At 50.2% G+C, this 21,158-nt stretch overlaps 1 pseudogene; it reads left to right on the forward strand.

The window, feature by feature from the left end:
* The first annotated feature begins 756 nt into the window (after positions 1-756).
* On the forward strand, positions 757-20,328 carry LOC124694392 (annotated as a pseudogene).
* The last annotated feature ends 830 nt before the right edge of the window (positions 20,329-21,158 follow it).

Genomic DNA, 21,158 nt, shown 5'->3' on the forward strand with positions numbered 1-21,158 from the left:
GTTCATGCAATTTGATTTTTTCTCCTGTTTTTTTATATTTCAGAAAAAAATAGCCTGCAGCTATGATACGTTGGGCCGCTGGAGACACCCGACCCAAAATGACGCGTGAATATTTTCGTGGCTACGGGCCGACGCTGTCTGAAATGCGTCGGCCCGTTAGAGATGCCCTTAGACTAGAAGCAACGGACAGAAAGATCAAGCCGATACTATGGCGATATCATCTCAAAATCCTTAATGATTGTTTTTTTTCAAGTGCTTTGATGCATCGTCCCAACTCGCGAAGCAGTGAGTTGCCAAATTGAACAGGGACCAGATCACCCAGTCGCGCGCACTCCCGAGAAGGAGGGATCGCCCTCATGAGAGCGACACACCGGCCGTTTGGAATGCAGTATTTTAGAACTTTCAGATGACGAAGATCGCTTCTGGAGTTGAAGTCGGGCAGTGCATTTGCTGCAACTGAGAGTGACATATGAGTCGCGACTCTGTGAATGGTTGAAGTTTGCAACAAAGTCGTCCGTTGACCGATGTTTTGTAATGTGATGTAGCTGCCAATGCGTATCAAATTTACATTTACGAGGATGGTAGACGGGGAGGTCGGCGTCGTGAGAACTCGTAATCGATGACGTCCATGCTCTCATCATCACACTCGACCTCCCTCCTTATACCCTCCTGCTGCTCCTCACCTTCAACCTCAACTCGCGACCTCCTCCTGCTCCCCACCGCCTCCGCTCCTCCACCCTCGACACACCGGCGGAGATGGTGAAGGCCATCAGGGTCCACGTTGTGGGCGGCCCCGAGGCGATGCGATGGGAGGAGGTGGAGGTGGGGGAGCCCAAGGACGGGGAGATCCGGGTGAAGAACACCGCCGTCGGCGTCAACTTCATCGACGTCTACTTTCGCAAGGGGGTCTTCTCCGCGCCCCTCCCCTTCACACCCGGTACAGCAGAGCAACGCAGACTTAAAAACAAATTACATTGTTCAACTGAAGTACTGAACTGATGGTGCTTCCGAGAGTAACGCCTGTAAAATTGAAGAAACACTTGCCCCGGCTTACCTAGCTTGAGGTTTAAATGCTAGCAAACACTACGTACAGAGTACTACTGATCATAGGTCCAAAATATTTCAGTTCAGTTTATTGCTCCAAAACTGATGCCCGTCGTATTATCAATTTATCATGCCAGACATATACTACAGACAATTGGAGTGTTGCTTGTACCGATGTTTCAGTTCTACGGTCTAAGCTTCATGATCTGTGATCCAGGTATGGAAGCTGTTGGCGTGGTGACCGCCGTAGGGCCTGGCCTCACTGGCATGAAAGTCGGGGACGTTGTCGCGTACGCCGGCATGCCTATGGGTTCCTACGCTGAAGAACAGATCATACCGGCCAGTTGTTAAACGATGAAGTTAGTTGAGATATTATAGACACTAGTGGAAAACGGGGCAATAGGCCCGGTCCATTTGGGCCTTTAGACCCGGTTCCCGAACCGGGACCAACTAGGCGGGGCTAAGGGGTCAGCTTTAGTCCCGGTTCAAAGATAAACCGGGCCTAAAGGCCTCAACACGTGGTGCGACCAGGGAGCTCCCGGCTGGAAGGGCTTTGGTCCCGGTTCGTGTGCGAACCGGGCCTATGTTTCTCTGCCGCGGCGGAGAATTGCTATTTCTCTGCCGCGGCACAGATTTGGGCTGTACCAGCGTTTCTCTGCCGCGGCAGAGAACGATCTGTTTCCCTTGCCGCGGCAGAGTTTCAGCAATGCATATCTATATCATTCAAGAAACCACAAAAAATCGTCATGAATATATATAGACATCGTCAACGGTAGACGACATAGTCAACACAGTACACGTAATGCATGCATATTTACAATACAACTTTTCCCGAACGAATATCCTCCGCCGTCACGATCTTCCGATAGTGCTCTCCACCTGGGGTAAGGACCTCGGTAATAAAGAATCCCGCGATTTCCTCTTGAATTGCTTTTATTTGATCCGCTGTTATGAGAGTGTCCCGCAGGCGTGTCATCTATATTTAAAAAAGGAGATCAATATATGAATGGAACTCAATACAATAGATGGTACTAATTAAGATTAATTGTGAAAATTTGTTATCGTACACGAGTGTGGTGTATTTGGGGATCCCCACCCTTGGGACAGGCCATGTCACGCATGAAGGTGCGGACGTAGTATCCACATAAGTTATTCCCTTGTTCCTGCCTCATACACTTTACGAAAAAATAGTTCGATCAAACTAATAATCAAGCATCGTATTGAAAGTAAATATCATATATAAAGTTTCACGGACATAGCTATATATATAGTACTACTTACAGGGTAATCTCTAAATGTAAGCTCCGGTTTCCACCATTCACCCGGAACAGTATTGATGAACCGTTTCCAAGCCCTGCCCGGCAAAAAATAATGAGTAAATGAGTAATTGATTAGTTGATGATATCTTCGAATTAGAGCAGATGAAGATGCCAATACGAAATTGATTGAAACTACCTCCGGAGGATGGCAGCCATGTCCGCCCATTCCGCATATTCTGTACGTTTCGAGTCCATGACGTTTACGACTCCAAGGTGAAGATCAATGATTAGGAGAATAAAATGGAAACTGCACAAGCATAGCTCAATGATTACGAGAATAAAGTGGAAGATGCACAAGCATAATGTATGTTATATATAACACTCACTTGAAGTTGTAGGAAAGAATATATCCTCTTTGTACTGCTTGCTTCTCTAAAAACATTACGATGTTGTCCTCTGTGTCCTTGGCGAAGTCTCGAACCGTAACTTCATGAACTGTGTTTGGGTCTATGAACCCCAGCGGTAGGAGCTTGCCTCTTTTGTATTCCAGCTTCTTCATTCTGCATAATTAAATGTATAGCGTACACAAAGAATATAATGAGGATAATTGTTAGTGCAAATGAATGAGCTACAAACTTAATTACACAAATAAATCACTTACGAGCGCAGTAGCAACTGATGACAGCTTTGTCGAGGGCGTCTTGATTGAATAAGCTGAAACAGATTCGCATAACTCAAGGTTTATCTCGTCTTCCCCCCGGAAGTAATGCTCATCTCTAAGATACACCGTGAGGTAGGTTTCACATCTTCGACGAGGCTTTCAGGTACCGGTCATGCAACCTTCGCATCCGAGTCCCTAGACGCGCGAGCTCGCCGGGTTTGACGAGATCTTTTCCGTATCTATACGTGTTTACCACTTGAGCCGTTGGATAGTAATCTTCGTACTCAAGCGATGCTCCCTGAGCTCTAGCCGCCCGTTCGATCATCGATGCCGTCTACGGATCATGATATGGCTCCACGATGAAGTGGGGTACGGCCTGAATGTCCTGCTTGTCCAAGCTGGGCGACTTTTTTGCTTCTTTGCTCGCTCTAGAGGACTGTCCAAGAGAGCGGTCATAATCAGCTCTCGGCTCAGGTCTCTTCATTCTCGTCTCGGCAAAGTGCTTCACTGTGCAGCGGTCGAATAAACACCTTCTTCGGCGCAAGAAACGCCTTTTGCTCTTCGGTCTGCTCATGTGGTAACAACTCGGAGTCTGTGCCCTCATTGGAGTTGATGATCTCTTCGGAGCTGTAGGAGGTGCCGCGGACAGCTTCCTCTTTTGCTTAAGTGGAGGCGGCGGAGTCTCCGACGAGGAGGAGGAGGAGGCGGCGGAGTATTTTCACGCGGAGCAGACTGGTCATGGATAGGGGAATCATCATCGCGCACGGGAGAATCATCACGCGGAGGAGACTCGGGTGGCGGAGGAGGCGGAGGTGGCATGCTTGTTGGCTTCTCACCTGGAAACACAATGTTCTCCTTCCGCCATTGCACGGTGGTTCTACGGGCTTCTCCCGGTTCTTTGATTTCCCCATCTTCACTGCCAGGGTGCTCAAGCACCAACCCCTCATAAGCGCTCATCACTTCATCCACCATCACAACAGACAAAGTCGTCTTGGACCGAACGGCAATGGTAAGACCTTGTAGGTAAGAGGATGCCGACCGCCGCCTTGAAGGATAGGTTGAAAACTTTAACATGCAGCTCACAAGGACGGCTCTCGGTGAGATCATCCACGGGGGTAGCGAGGAGGCTCGACCACACTGGTCATCATCATCATCATTATCCACTGCCGAGAGGAAGCCACGCTGCTTTTCCGGTGTGGTTGAGATTGCGGCGGGGCGATGGCATTGAGCAGGTGCAGGATCTACAGCCTGCCCCCGAGCCATCCGAGATGTAAGTACTTGGGTTACCATGCTTAATTGGGCTTGCATGGTGCTCATACCCTCCTCTAAGTTAGCCGGGCGGTCTGTTTCCCTTGCCTTCCTCCTCTCATGGCTTTTATCGAGGAAATCTCTTCCTTTCCGCGGGAAAGCCATACTTCCACGGAACGGAGCTCGCTGTGCCTCGTGTTCGTCCGCCGTGTTCTTTGTTCCCAAGGGCGCGTGTCAGCTCATCGTTCTCTCTTTCGGGCTGGAACAACCCCGCCTCCACGTCCCTATGTGCTTTTTCCGGGGCATCAATGGGAACCTTCGGATGAGCTTTCTTATAGATGCACTTCCCCGTTTCTGGATCCAACGTTCCCCCAATCCCGTAGAACCACTCCTTGCACCGTTCGATCCAACCGTGTGTCCCTAATCTGATCCCTTTGCTCGGTCGGTTCCGCCTCAGCTGCACTCGCCACTTAGGACGGTTAGCCTCGTATCCACCGGACCCGGAATTTGGTGATATAGCTTCAACGCAGCATTTGCCTTATTTATTTCCGACCTTCTCTTAAATTCTTCGACTCCGTGCTTGTACTTCACGAATTCTTCCCGAGTGAGTTTTTACCTTCTCATTGTCCGGAGTCTTCTTTATCTTGATAAGGCGGCGCAATCTTTTCTTGTGGCTCTTGAATAGTTCGGCCATCTTCTTCTTGCCAAACTCGCGGAGGGCCTGCTCCATCTTGGCCTTTTCAGCGTCACCCCCTCTTCGGGTACTATGTTGAAATGTGACATGAGCTTGTCCATAATGCTGTTTTTGGCTACATCATCGATATAAAGACCTTGACCTTCTTCCTCTGCAGACAGCACTAGTCCCTTCGGCTTGTGCCATTCTCGAACGGTGATCGAGACGTGGTCCCTAACAAGCACTCCGCATTGAGCTATAAATGCCTTTGCACCTTTCTCTGGAGCAATCGGTTTACCATCATTTTCGATGTGGGTGATGTCGTGCCTAACACCGTCATCCAACTTTTTGGCCGGGCCTCGCTTCCTCGACTTTACGAGAACAAGTGCTCGATCCGGAGGGCTAAAAAAGAAATAATTCATAGTCGGTACAATTTAATTAGTTAATGCATCTAGTCGATCAACAGCGGCTTAATTAGTTTATATACCTCGGTGATAACTACAGTTCGGGAGCCATTATGATGATCTTGTTCCTCACCGGCGCCACTAGGATCTTCTTCCTCAATATTCTCCGCTCCCTCACCGGAGTCATTCAAATAAGTTGCGGTGACATCGTCACCGCCATCATCTGGAATAACGTCGTCGTCGCGATCATCCGAGTACCGTTTGCTATGAGTTCCTCCATGAAATTTTCTTGAATTTCATCTCTCTCCATGCTTTCTACAACGACCTGCAAGCTATACATAGGAACCATCATATGATCAAATTAAGGATAATGCGGAAAACTGAAAAAATGGAGTTACATATGTGTAGTTCTTAACTAAGGATCGATAATATAGTGCTAAAAGCAGATAGTGCAGTTACATGCATACATAGATCGGGTTCATGTTTATTTAACCCTAATACATATCAATCACTACTACAACCACTCAACCGCGCAGACCGGGTCCTAGAGGGCGCCGACCGGGTCCTGAGCCGCGCTGGGTGTGCCCCCAAAGCCACGGAACAACAACGGGAGCATAGCTAACATGAGATCCCCGCATAACGCTCCATCCGGTCCTATACATGTTGTCTAACGCGTACATGTAACGGCGAACGTGCTCGTCCTCCGCCGCAATGCGCTGAGCTACCTCCTCTGGCGGGGCCGGCTCCCTCTGAAACGACCGTGGCCCATAAGACCTCCACCATAGAATATCCGGGTCGACGACGGGACCCGGATTCCGCACCAAGGTGCGCGACCCGGAAGCTAAGACCTCCCGAGTGCCACCTGGCGGAGCCCGGTCCCGGACCTCCCCCATCTGCTCCATCTCCTCGGTGAGAGTCGGACCACGGCCCGCCGGCCGTCGCTGTCGCGGCATCGTAGCTACGAAAACAAATCATATATATATGTACCAACGTTAACATACATTAAAAAATAACTTCACTACTTAGTCGGCGCCGGCACTACCGTTTGGGGGGCGCCGGCACTACATACTTTATTTTGGGCCGGGGGCGCGGTGGCACTACATACTTACTAACTAACACTAACACTAACTAACTAATTTTTCACTAACACTAACTCTAACACTAACTTTTTCACTAACACTAACACTAACTTTTTCACTAACACTAACACTAACAAACTAACTAATTTTCTAACACTAACACTAACACTAATTAACAAACTAACACTAACAAACTAACTAATTTTCTATCTAACACTAACTTTTTCACTAACACTAACACTAACAAACTAACTAATTTTTTATCTAACACTAACACTAATTTTTTATCTAACTAATCTAACATATATTAATCTAACATATATTAATCTAACTAATCAAACTAACTATTTTTGTACTAAACTAATTAATCTAACATATATAAAAACAAAAATCTAAAAATCTTAAAACTTAAAAAAAAAAATGGTGGCCGGCTCACCTTAGCGCCGCGGCACGGAGTGGAGAGCGCGCGGCGGGCGGCACGGCGGACGGCGGCGGGCCGGCGGCGGTCGAGCGGACGGCGGCGGACGGCGGCGGGCGGACGGCGGCGGGCAGACGCGCGCGGCGGCGGACAGCGCGCGGCGGGCGGACGGCGCGCGGGACGACGCAGCCGCGGGCGCGCCGGGCGTGGCGGTGGGCGGCGGCGCGGTGGGCGGACGGCGGACGGCGCGCGCGGACGGCGGCGGGCGACGGCGCAGCGGTGGGCGGCGGCGCGGTGGGCGGCGGTCGCGGGCGGGGCAGCCTGGCGGCGTCCGTTCCCGTCGTCTCCGCGCGATTGATCTCCGCGCGAGACGAAGTGTCGGTTATATACCCCCCCTTTGGACCCGGTGCGTGTTACAAACCGGGTCCAAAGACCCTTGGACCCGGTTTGTAATACAAACCGGGACTAAAAGCCATTTTTGCTGCGTTTTCGCTGCGCGCGCAAAAATAGCCTTTAGTCCCGGTTTGTAATACAAACCGGGTCCAAAGGCCAAATTTTTTAAAAATTTTCATTCCCGCCTTATTTCAAATGAAAAAAAGCCACCGCACTGCCCACCACCGCCACCGCCACACGTGTCCCTTCCCCGTGCCCCGCCGTCACCGCCATGTACGGGCCACCGCCGTGTACTGCCCACCACCGCCACCGCCGTGTGCTCGCCACCGTCGGCACCGCCGTGTACTGCCCACCACCGCCACCGCCACACGTGTCCCTTCCCCGTGCCACGTGTCGCCGCCGCTTCCACGTGCCTCGCCCCGCCGCCACCGCCGTGCGCCGTGTAGATCCCGCTTCCACGTGCCACGCCCCGCCGCTTCCCCGCGCCACCTGTCGCCGCCGCTTCCACGTGCCACGCCCCGCCGCTTCCCCGCGCCACCTGCCGCCAAACTTGCCGCGTCGCTGTGCTATAAAGCGCCGCGTCGCGCGCGGAACCACACGTCGCCGTCGCCTCCGTTCATTCGTCGCCGGGATGCCGCCGCGCCGTCGCGGCTCGTCCGGTTTCCGTGGCGTCCGAGCGCGGCCGAACGGTAGGTTCTACGCCGAGATGCGTGCCGGTGGCTTCCGGCTCACCCTCGGCACGTACAACACCCCGGAGCGGCGGCGCGCGCTTACGACGCGGCCGCATGGCGATTTCGGCGGCCACGGTGCGACATGAACTTCCCGGACGTCGAATCGCTAGAGGAGGCGGAGTTCCTCGCGCCGACCGCCGTGCCTCGTCGACGACGAGGACCGTCGCCGCCACCGCCGGGTGCAGCGCCGGATCGCAATCGCCGAGCACGACGAGGAGTTGATGCGCCGGTGGAGGGCGCAGTTCCCCAACGACGTCGACAACACCGCCGCGTTCTTCGCCGACCTCCGGGCACAACGCAGGTCCAACGGGCGCCATCGTCGGGCCGTCGCCGTGTTCGAGCTCGATAACCCGAATACAACTTGGGCCGACAACGACCCTCGGTGGGACGACATTTGGACCGAGACAACCTCCGACGACGAGTAGATCGACTAGACTAGTTGTTTATCTATATTATTGTATTTTCAATAAAGTCGTTGTGGCGGACGCCGATGATGAGAAAAGTTTCCCGCCGGATTACATGTGGAATTAAAGTACATAACTCAACTGAAAATTAATTAAGATACATGGCCGAGATAGTACTCGTGCCTAGCTCAACTGAAAATTAATTAAGATACATGGCCGATTCGATTCGTTCGAGTCATTCGGTCATACTCGTGCCCGGCCCTATAGTACTCGCCAGCTGTAGTCGTCGTAGTCGCCGTCATCATCGTCGCCGGCATCGGGGTCGCGGTAGTCAAACCTCGGCGGGAGAGCGCGCGTGGGCTGGGACTGCGGGTAGCGCGGGCGGGGGTCACGGTGGGCCATGACGCCCTGGAGAGTTCGGTCGCGCCACCACAGCCGACGGCCGGCCTCGTTGAAGTTCGAAGGAGGCGGGCCGCCGTCCTCGTGCTCGGCGAGCGCCCTCTCACGCCGATTGATGAAGAAGCTCTCCCAAGTCGGGCTGTAGTCGGGATGCCATCGGGGATTCCTCCGCTGCTGCCGGCGTGAGCTCGAAGTAGTAGTGGTTCGTGATGGCCATCTCGCGCGCCACACCTAGAGGGACGGGAGGGACCGGTACCCCTCCGACGCTCGGCAACCAGCCGGTAGGGACGCGGTAGCCCGGCGGGCAGGGGGTAGTTCGACGCGCAAAGCGCCTCCGCCTCCCGGAGGGTTAGAGATACGATGGAAGCCATGTGACCTCGGTGATGAGGTTTGCGAGATATGAGTCTAGATGTGATATGTAAATGGAGGCCAAGCCAACATATATATAGTGAAAAAATGGCGGGAGGACGGAGGCGGGGAAGCGGTGGAAAGCGCGGGAAGAAAAATAGGCGGGAACGCGGTGGCGCCAAAAACTGTCGGTGGGATAAGGACGTGTGGGTAACCTTTAGTCCCGGCTGGTGGGTACAACCGGGAGTAAAGATCATTTTTTTGTCATATCTAACAAAAGTGTCGGTGGGATAAAGACGTGTGGGTAACCTTTAGTCCCGGCTGGTGGGTACAACCGGGACGAAAGATCCTTTTTTGTCATCTAACAAAGCGTCGGTGGGATAAAGACGTGTGGGTAACCTTTAGTCCCGGCTGGTGGGTACAACCGGGACTAAAGATCCTTTTTTGTCATCTAACAAAACTGTCGGTGGGATAAGGACGTGTGGGTAACCTTTAGTCCCGGCTGGTGGGTACAACCGGGACTAAAGATGTCGGCATGATAAGAACGCATGGGTGGACGCACTGCTCGATGAGATAAAGCATGTAGCGCACGACGCCCTGTCGAGTAGAAGCGGTGCTGTGCCTATAAAAGGAGCATCGATACGGCTTGCCAAGCAGATCAACAAGCCAAGCAGAGATTCATTCCCATGGATTGGAAAATCTCCCGTGGCGCAGCTTCTCGAAGATGTTGTTGGTGCACACGCCCTACGGCATCTTCGGAAGGCTGCGCCTCGGAATTTTCTCCTGCAAGCCCGTGAACGACTACATCTCCTCTAACGGTGTTGGGGAAAGGGTTGGGAAATCTCCCGTGGCGCAACTTCTCGAAGATGTCGTTGGTGCACAAGCCTTACGGCATCTTCGGAAGTTGCTCCTCGGAATTTTTCCTGCAAGCCCACGAACGACTACATCTCCTCTAATAGTGTTGGGGAAAGGGTTGGGAAATCTCCGTGGCGCAGTTTCTCGAAGATGTTGTTGGTGCACATGCCCTACGGCATCTTCGGAAACTGCGCCTCGGAATTTTCCCCCGCAAACCCGTGAACGACTACATCTCCTCTATATATATGGTACAAAAAGCCAACCACATCTCCACTTTTCATATCTTACATACGGTTAAATGATTACACAAAAATAAATGGGAAATTGATTGCCATGTTGAGATACTCATTTGTGCCATGGAGCATCTTCATCATTTAATCTTCTTCGGCCTTAACCATGGAGCATCTTCATCATTTAACTTGATGCTTGGATCAATGTTCACTCTGAAGGGTGGAATTTCATCAAACTTATTATAATCTTCGACATGTCTGTCTTGTCCTCCACTCCCACGATGTTTCTTTTTCCGAAAAGAACTATGTGGCGCTTTGGCTCATCGTTTGATGTATTTGTTTCCTTATGTTTCCTTTTTCTTGGTTTGCTAGACATATCCTTCACATAGAAAACCTGGGCCACATCCTTGGCTAGGACGAATGGTTCGTCTCTATACCCAAGATTGTTGAGATCCACTCGTTGTCATTCCATACAACTTGTCTACCCGAACCCCGCCTCCTGTTTTGTTGACCCATTTGCACCTAAACAAAGGGACCTTAAAAGAAGGTCCATACTCAAGTTCCCGGATATCCTCTATGTAACCATAATATGTGTCATTTGGGCCTTCATTCATTATTGCATCAAAGCGGACACCACTGTTTTGGTTGGTGCTCTTTTTATCTTGGGCGATCGTGTAAAATGTATTCCCATTTATCTCGTACCCTTGGAAAGTCACTACGATCGAAGATGGTGTCCGGGCCAGCAAGTACAGCTGATCTTCAATATCTTCGTTATTCGGGAGATGTTTTTGCAACCAACCGCCGAAAGTCGACATGTGTTCACGTCTAATCCAATCGTTCGACCGCCCCGGGTTCCGGGAGCGTAGAAAGTTCTTGTGGTCACCGATATACGGAGCCACCATGGTGGAACTTTGTAGAAGCGTGTAGTGTGCTTGAGTCAAAGAAATCCCGTCCCTACATATCATTGATTTCCTTCCTAGCGTGCCTTTTCCACTTAGTCTCCCTTCATGCCGCGATTCGGGAACACCAATCGGCTTAAGGTCGGGAATAAAGTCAACACGGAATTCAATGACCTCCTCTGTTCCATAGCCCTTGGAGATGCTTCCTTCGGCCTAGCACGGTTATGAACATATTTCTTCAAGACTCCCATGAACCTCTCGAAGGGGAACATATTGTGTAGAAACACGGGACCGAGAATGGAAATCTCATCGACCAGGTGAACGAGGAGATGTGTCATAATATTGAAGAAGGATGGTGGGAACACCAGCTCAAAACTAACGAGACATTGGACCACATCATTCCGCAACCTCGGTAGAATTTCTGGGTTTATTACCTTCTGAGAAATTGCATTGAGGAATGCACATAGCTTCACAATGGGCAGTCGAACATTTTCCGGTAGAAGCCCCCTCAATGCAATCGGAAGCAATTGTGTCATTATCACGTGACAGTCATGAGACTTCGGGTTACGGGAATGTTTTCTTCTCCATTTTTATTATTCCCTTTATATTGGAGGAGAAGCCGGACGGGACCTTGATATCGCTAAGACATTCAAAAAATATCTCCTTCTCTCGCTTTTGTAAGAGCGTAGGCTGGATAAATGACGTCCTTTAACTCTCTCATGCAGATTTTTGGGGTCTTTCCAACGTTGCCTGGTCCTCCCGTGCTTCGGTGTATCTTTTGTCTTCCCGTACACGCCCAGAAAGCCTAGCAGGTTCACGCAAAGATTCTTCGTCACGTGCATCACATCGATTGAAGAGCGGACTTCTAAGACTTTCCAATATTCTAGCTCCCAAAAAATAGATTTCTTCTTCCACATGGGCGCGTGTCCGGCAGCGTCATTCGGAACAGACCGTCCGCCGGGACCCTTTCCAAATATTACATCTAGATCCTTGACCATACCAAATATATCAACACCATCACGATGGGGAGGCTTCCTCCGGTGATCAGCCTCACCGTCGTAATGCTTTCCTTTCTTTCTTACGGGATGGGTAATCCTAAGAAATCGACGATGCCCCAGTACACGACCTTTCCGACCTTTTTCCAAATAATCACCTTCGAGCTCATGTAAACGAGTGTGTGCATGCATTGTATCCCTTGTTTGATCTGTCCCGAAATGTTACCAAGAGCAGGCCAGTCATTGATGGTTACGAAAAGCATCGCTCTTAGGTCAAATTCCTCCTGCTTGTGCTCGTCCCACACACGTACACCTGCTAGGGACCACAGCTGTAGAAGTTCTTCGACTAATGGCTTCGGGTACACATCAATGTCGTTCCCGGGTTGCTTCGGGCCTTGTATGAGCACCGGCATCATAATGAACTTCCGCTTCATGCACAACCAAGGAGGAAGGTTATATATACAAAGAGTCACGAGGCCAGGTGCTATGGCCGCAGCTCTGCTCTCCAAAAGGATTCATGCCATCCGTACTTAGACCAAACCTTAAGTTCCTTGCATCCTGTGCAAAGTTTGGGAACTCTCTATCGATTTTTCTCCATTGGGATCCATCGGCAGGGTGCCTCAACATCACGTCTTTCTTACGGTCTTCTTTGTGCCATCGCAACAACCTAGCGTGCTCTTTATTCCCGAACAAGCGTTTCAGCCGTGGTATTATAGGAGCATACCACATAACCTTGGCGAGAACCCTCTTCTTGGGGCGCTCGCCCTCAACATCACCAGGGTCATCTCGTCCGATCTTATACCGCAATGCGAGTGCACACCGGACATGCATCCAAATTCTCGTACTCACCGCGGTAGAGGATGCAGTCATTAATGCATGCATGTATCTTTTGCACATCTAATCCTAGAGGGCGGACAATCTTCTTCGCTTCGTACGTACCTGGCGGGCAATTCGTTACCCCTTGGAAGCTTCCTCTTAATTATTGTCGGCAACTTTCCAAATCCCGAGTCGATGACACCGTTCTCCGCCTTCCATTGCAACAATTCCAAGTGTGCTGCCTAGCTTTTTATGGCCATCTTCGCAAGTTGGGTATAACAATTTGTTGTGATCTTCTATCATCTTGTCAAAGGCCAACCTTTCCTTTTCAGTTTCACATTCTCTCCTTGCATCGGCAATGGCCCGGCCAAGATCATCATCGACGAGGCTCATCTGGTGCCTCTTGATCTTCTACTTCATTGTCTTCATTGCCTTCGCGGTATCATCGTATTCAGGGAAATTGGGATAACCGTCATCATCCTCTTCCTCTTCTTCATTGTCTTCCATCATAACCCCTCTTTCTCCGTGCTTGGTCCAACAATAGTAACTCGGGCATGAAACCGGATCGCAGAAGGTGGCTGTGAATGAGACTCGAGCGAGCGTAATTTACGGTATTCTTGCAGTCCACACATGGACAATACATGAAGCCACCATGTTTGTTTGCCTCCGCCACGGCCATAAAATTATCCAGGCCCGCGATGAACTCGTCAAACCGTCGGTCAATGTACATCCATTGCCGATTCATCCGCATGATATAATTAAGCTGGTCAAAACCATTACAGAACATCACGATGTATATATACACATGCATTTTATCAATTGCGTGATGAAAAGGATAAAGTTGTTAACCTCGATGAAGAAGAAAAAAGCAAGTTAAGTGTGGCTTGATTTGTGTAAACTCAAGTGGCAAATCCTCTTAAGCATTTCATCGAACACCTCTTGTGCATGTGAAGAAGAGAGGAGAGCAATACACCCTCTTGTGAAGATAGTGAAAAAATGGCTAAGTGTGGCTCACACTTGGGCAGGTTATATAGCCAGAGGGGGGCCTTTGGACCCGGTTTGACATACAAACCGGGACTAAAGGGTTCCCCAGGCTGACACGGCCTGCCGCGGCCTGCGGGTGGACCCTTTGGACCCGGTTTATATGACAAACCGGGTCCAAAGGCCGCTACGAGACAGGCGCCGGCGGGTGGGGTCGTCCTGGGCAGAAACGAACCGGGTCCAATGGGGGCATTGGACCCGGTTTGGTTCAGCAGTGGGTCATTTGCTTGGGACCAAAGGCCTCTTCTCCACTAGTGAGACGATCTAAACCGTGTACAGCTATGTCTTGATTAGCACGCTGTAGATAGATAACTACAGAGATTGTTGAGATTGTAAACCGAACCTGTAATCCTAACCCAATTGGGTACTATATATACTTGAGATGTCGATGCACAATGCACGGCATACAAACCAATTCATCTCTGTCTTTGTTGTTTTACATGGTATCAGAGCCAACACCCCTACCAATCTACCATGGCTCCAACCACCTCTTCGCCCGCCGGCGCGATCAATATCGCGGCCACGCTGAGCGCCGCCATCTCCATCAAGCTAGACCAGGAAAACTACCTGCTCTGGAAAGCTCAGGCCTTGCCAGCTCTTTATGGCAATGACCTCTTCGGCTTCGTCGACGGCACCAACGCTGCCCCGTCGAAGCGCGTCCCTGCGGCCGTCGGAAGCTCGGATCTGATCGATAATCCTGAGTACGCGACCTGGCGCAAACAGGATCAACAGGTTCTTAGCGGCCTGTTGACCACCCTCACACCTGCCGTGCTCGGCCACGTCCAGCTCCTCAAGACGTCGGCGCAGGTCTGGGAGGCACTTGATCGGACGTTCGCGTCCCGGTCTAAAGCGCGGATTGTGCAGCTCCGCACCGCGCTGGTGAAGCCAAAGAAGAGGGACATCTCCATGTCTGCCTACTTCCACCACACCAAGAAGATCGCCGACACGATGGCGACAATCGGGTACCCGCTCGGCGACGACGAGATCGTCTCCTACATCCTCGCCGGTCTAGGCGAAGACCACGAGAATTTCACCACGTCGATGATCGTGATCGCCGCCAACGAGGACTTCACCTTGAGCGATCTCTATGGGCACCTCACCGCATATGAGGCGCGAACCGGTGGCCGTTCAGTCCGGCGCCACCACGATCCACAATTCCAGCACTCTGCCAACAACGCTGCCCGCGGTGGTGGGCGCGGATTCCAGCGTGGCGGAGGCGGACGCGGCCGAGGCGATGGAGGCCGCGGCAATGGAGGAGGCCGCAACGGCGGCTATAATGGCGGCGGCTACGGCGGCGGCTACAATGGAGGAGGTCATGGCTATGGCGGTGGCTACGGCGGTAGCTACAATGGAGGAGGCCATGGCGGTCATGGCGGCGGCCGTGGCGACAACTTTGGAAACACCCAGGGCGGGGGGCGTGGACACGGCGGCAAGTCCACCTGCCAGATCTGTGGCACCTACGGCCACGATGCCCTGCGTTGCTACTCACGCTTCAACCACGCGATTCAGCCTGAAACCTCCAATCGCGCCGCCAACTACACCAACATCAGCGACGGCTACAACGGCGACGCCAACTGGTACCTGGACTCAGGAGCGACTGATCACATGACGAATGATCTCGAACGACTCCACGTCCACGACAACTACAGGGGAAACGAGCAGATCCAAGTCGCCAACGGTATGCATATCCCCATTTTACATATTGGTGAATCCACTCTACCTGGTTCCTCTCGCAATCTTCGTTTATCCAATGTCCTCCACTCACCGTTTATCCGCAAAAACCTACTGTCTACACATAAACTGTCTCATGATAACAATTGCTTCGTTGAACTTCACTCTCAATCTTTTCTTGTTAAGGATCGGCAAACGAGAGCAACCCTGCTTCAAGGTAGAGCGCGCGACGGCCTGTACCCAGTTCCTCCGCACCATCCACACCATCGGCCACGTCTCCCGCAAGCACACTCTGCCTCTCCATCATCGGAACTGTGGCACCGTCGCCTCGGCCATCCTGCGTCATCAGTCGTCCAAGCCATTCTTCAGTCAAATAAGTTAGGAGTTCAGCAAAATAAGGGAGTGCCCCATGTTTGTGATGCATGTCAACAGGAAAAACTCCATCAGCTGCCATATGCAGCCTCTAGTCGTGTTTCCACTTCCCCTCTAGAACTTGTCCATACGGATGTATGGGGTCCGGCGATTAAATCAGCTGGAAATTTTCGTTATTATGTGAGTTTTCTTGATGATTTCAGTAAGTATACTTGGGTGTATTTGTTGAAACATAAATCCGATGTCGAAAGTGTGTTCTATCAATTTCAGAAACAAGCCGAACTTTCTCTTGGCACTAAGATCCTCGCCGTTCAATCGGATTGGGGAGGCGAATACCAAAAACTCCACACATATTTCAACCACACAGGCATCAAACATCGCCTTTCATGTCCACACACCCATCAGCAAAATGGAGCAATTGAACGAAAACACCGCTACCTCATTGAAACTGCTTTAGCACTTCTTGCTCAGTCCTCTGTTCCCCTTCGTTTTTGGGACGATGCGGTTCTTACTGCCTGTTACTTGATTAACCGCATGCCCAGTCGTGTCATTCACAACCTCACACCGGTAGCCAAACTCTTTAAAAAGGAAGAGGACTATGAATCACTTCGCGTGTTCGGATGCGCGTGTTGGCCAAATCTCCGCCCGTACAACAACCGGAAATTGAGTTTCCGTTCTCGTATGTGCGTGTTTCTTGGGTATAGCTCCCATCATCATGGTTTCCGCTGCCTCGATCGTTCTACTGGCCGAATTTATGTCTCGCGCGATGTGGTCTTCGACGAGCATGTTTTCCCCTTCGCCCAAGGTCTCACACACCTTTCACCACCCACTGAATCTGCCATCCTCCTTCCTGAACCTAGTGTGGATGATCCGGTATGTAATGATGTGGCAGATGCTACTAATGGTCTTGATTTGGCTCCCGTTTCAGGTCTCCTGCACGTTGATCCACCAGCTGCACCGCCACACGCCGCCGCCGATGCTGATGATCACGTCGATCATGGTGGCCATGATGGGCCGCATGCTGGGCCGCACGGTGCCGCACCTGACTCACCTCCGCGCACACCAGCACATGGACCGCATGCTGGGCCGGCCCATGACGACACCTCCGGCTCGTCCTTGTCTCCGCCTAATGCTGGTTCTGCCTCGCCACCGTCCTCCAGCACAGCGGGCGGCGCACCGTCCGTAGATCCTCCTCCTCTACCAGCTCGCCGCCCTGTCAAGCCGGTTCGCCTTTTTGATGGCATCATTCGCTATGACTACACCAAGCGAGCCTTCTCTGCTGAACCAACCTCTCACACAGATGCTCTCACTAATCCCGCCTGGAAGGTCGCTATGGACGATGAGTTCCGTGCTCTCCAGACAAACAATACCTGGCGTCTGGTTGATCCTCCGCCTGGGCGTCATATCGTTGGATGCAAATGGGTTTTCAAGGTTAAGCAGAAAGCAGATGGCTCTGTCGACCGGTACAAGGCACGTCTAGTCGCAAAGGGATTCACTCAGCGCCCCGGAATAGACTACACTGACACCTTCTCACCAGTTGTGAAGGCTACCACGGTTCGATTGATCTTGTCTATCGCCGTGTCTCGTGGCTGGTCTCTGCGGCAAGTCGACGTGCAAAACGCTTTTCTCCACGGCGATATCCAGGAGGAGGTATACATGTGTCAGCCCCCTGGTTATGTTGATCAGAATCATCCTAATCAAGTGTGCCGCTTACAGAAGTCGTTGTATGGATTGAAGCAGTCTCCGAGAGCCTGGTACTCGAAGCTTAGCTCAAAACTTCAGTCAATGGGATTTGTTCCATCCAAGGCAGACACCTCGTTGTTTGTGTTTGCTGACAAGCGGGTCATTATATATATGTTGATCTATGTCGATGATATAATTATCACCGGCTCGTGTAAGCAAGCAATCAGTATTCTGATGGAAAAACTTCGTGATGCGTTTGCTCTGAAGGACCTTGGGAAGCTGTCGTATTTTCTTGGTATTGAAGTGACAGATGTAGAAGGAGGCATTGCCTTAACACAGGCTAAGTATGCAGCAGATCTTCTTCATCGGGTAAATATGCATAAGTGCAAAGAGATAGCTACACCGATGTCTGCAACGGAAAAATTCAGCAAGAACACCGGAGTGTTGCTGGACGATAAAGCTGCATTCAGTTACAGAAGCACAGTAGGAGCTTTGCAGTATCTGTGCTTGACTCGACCGGATATTTCCTTCGCAGTAAATCGTGTGTGTCAGTTCTTAGCTACACCAACAGATGTGCACTGGGCGGCAGTCAAACGCATACTGAGATATGTCAAGGGCACGATAAACTTTGGACTGCATTTTCAGAAGTCTACTTCCACAGAGCTGAGTGTTTACACAGACGCCGACTGGGCGGGATGCCCTGACGATCGGCGCTCAACTGGTGGATATGCAGTGTTTTACGGTCCAAATCTAATATCATGGAGCTCGCGGAAGCAACCAACTGTCAGTCGATCGAGTACAGAAGCAGAGTATAAAGCGATTGCTAATGGCACGTCGGAAGTGACTTGGTTGCAATCAGTTCTCAGAGAACTTGGGGTGTTTCAAGCACAAGCTCCGGTATTATGGTGTGACAACCTTGGAGCTACGTTTTTAACAGCTAATCCTATGTTTCACGCACGAACGAAACATATCGAGATTGATTTCCACTTCGTTCGAGAAAAAGTTGCAGCAGGAATGTTGAAGGTTCGGTTCATTTCCTCTCGGGATCAGTTAGCGGATATTTTCACAAAGGCATTGAGTCGAGATGTCTTTGATCGACTGAAGTTCGAACTGTGTATGAGCAGTACACGTTTGGATCGAGAGGGACTGTTAAACGATGAAGTTAGTTGAGATATTATAGACGATCTAAACCGTGTACAGCTATGTCTTGATTAGCATGCTGTAGATAGATAACTACAGAGATTGTTGAGATTGTAAACCGAACCTGTAATCCTAACCCAATTGGGTACTATATATACTTGAGATGTCGATGCACAATGCACGGCATACAAACCAATTCATCTCTGTCTTTGTTGTTTTACACCAGTGTCGCCGTCCCTGTCCCGTCTTCAATCAATCATAACACTGTGGCTGCTATCTTGCTCAAGGGGATGACTGTCCATGTTTTAATCAGCCGTGTATTTAAGGTACAATTCAGTCTTCTTGTTTCCTCGCGTTTCTCACCACCCGTTTGCAAATCATCCTCATGTAAGTTGCTTCATCCAAATAACCACTTCGTTTGGTACTCAGCATATATCTCATGGGCAGCATGCTATATATATACGCATGCATCCATTTGTTATCATATGCAAGCTAGGATGATAGTATTTCAATTTTCTTGCTGGTAGCATATAGCTTCAAAAATGTACTTCTATCTTTGGGCCTCGCATGGGGCTTAGACGTGTATCGTTAGATTTTTTTTTTTTTAGGGAGGCTGTAGATATTTATTTTAAATACCGCGGTGGCTAGGATTTGATACCATGTGAAATGCATGCTCTAGCCAGTTCAACTAGAGACGGATCTGATGGAAGAGACTAATCAATTACATCGAACAATGCCATGTTATTTCTTTGTGTATATTCAATATATGCTTAGGGCTTGACAGTACTTCATGATTTACCCCATTGCCATGGCAGGAAACTTGACTACATATTGATTAATGATTACCATGTAGGTTGAGCCTGGACACACTATTCTGCTCCATGCCGCTGCTGGTGGTGTTGGTTCGCTCCTTTGTCAGTGGGCGAACGCCCTTGGAGCCACAGTCATAGGAACCGTCTCTAACGAAGAGAAAGCTGTGCATGCGGCTCAAGATGGATGTCACCATGTGATCATTTCCACCAAGGAAGATGTCGTGGCGAGAGTCAAGGAGATCACAGACGGAAAAGGTGTAGATGTGGTCTATGATTCTGTTGGAAAGGATACATACAAGGTAAGGCTGGTGTGGTAGGTCCTTGAATGTTTAATTCAATTGCAAACTTGTAGTACATCTTCTCAATGATACTTTGCAAAGAAGTGCTAATTGCGTAAACATTTTTAATAGTGAGTGACACCCAATCTGTTTCTGTATGTAGGTTTCTTTGGAATCCTTGGCTGTCCATGGTTACCTGGTGTCGTTTGGGGAGTCCTCAGGTTCACCCGATCCAATTCTGATGAGCGACCTATCTCCCAAGTCGCTATTCCTGACGACGGCCAGCATGTTGACCTACACGGGCACCCGCGATGAGCTGCTCCAGTCGGCAGGTGAGGTGTTTGCCAACCTGGCCAGCGGGGTGCTGCGCATCCGCGTGAACCACACGTACCCGTTGTCCGAGGCGGCCCGCGCCCACGCCGACCTCGAGGCCAGGAAGACCTCAGGGTCCATACTGCTCATCCCAGACAACTAAACGAACATCCCCTTTTTACTTTCCGGTGTCATGGCGTATGAATAAACTGGGGATGATCTGTGTGTGTGCAATCCTCTGTTGGTGTGATCTATTTATATGTTGAATTCAGTAAGGATGAGCGTGTGGTAGTAGTAGTACAATTGTGGTCCTGTTGTTCCACATCAGTGTGGAGTAAGTACCTTTGTGTATGAGCATCTATCTATATGTCATGTGGTTTGTTGGTTGGTTGCGAGGTAAGAAGCTGCCTCGTGTCATATATTGTACTTGTCGAAAAAGCTCTTTTTAACGGCAACTGCACATATCGGAGTGACGTTGGCATCAGCCATGTGCTGATCAATTCTTTCACAAAATTATGAAACAAATCTGAAACATAACTGAAACATGAATATTATTGTGAAACAACCCGAAGTGACATCAGCGATCAGTTTCACTTTTTGTCAGAATGTTTCACAACGTTTTTCATGTATCACTTTAGTTTCATAAAAGTTTCACTTATGTTTCAATTATTAATTTTATATTAGACAAATGCCGAAAGGCTCACCAATCTCAAAGCAAGGAATTAACGATAGATGTGGCACCGGAAGGTGTCGTTGCTGGTAAAATCAATGTGTTCTTGTACTTGTCTCTTTCTCTGTTGGGTAGAGAAGAAGAGGAAACTAAATACATCTTTCAAAAACAATTATGTTGTGATGATCATCAATATTGTTATCATCTCTGAGTTGTTCACAACAAGTATACTTCACAAATCCTAGCAATAAGTAACCAGTATAAATCAAGAAAAAAGGAAGAAGAAACTCAGAAAGAAAAAGCTGTCTTGAGGATCTGCATCG

This window comes from Lolium rigidum, chromosome 3 (assembly GCF_022539505.1).
Source record: "Lolium rigidum isolate FL_2022 chromosome 3, APGP_CSIRO_Lrig_0.1, whole genome shotgun sequence".
Lineage (NCBI taxonomy): Eukaryota > Viridiplantae > Streptophyta > Magnoliopsida > Poales > Poaceae > Lolium > Lolium rigidum.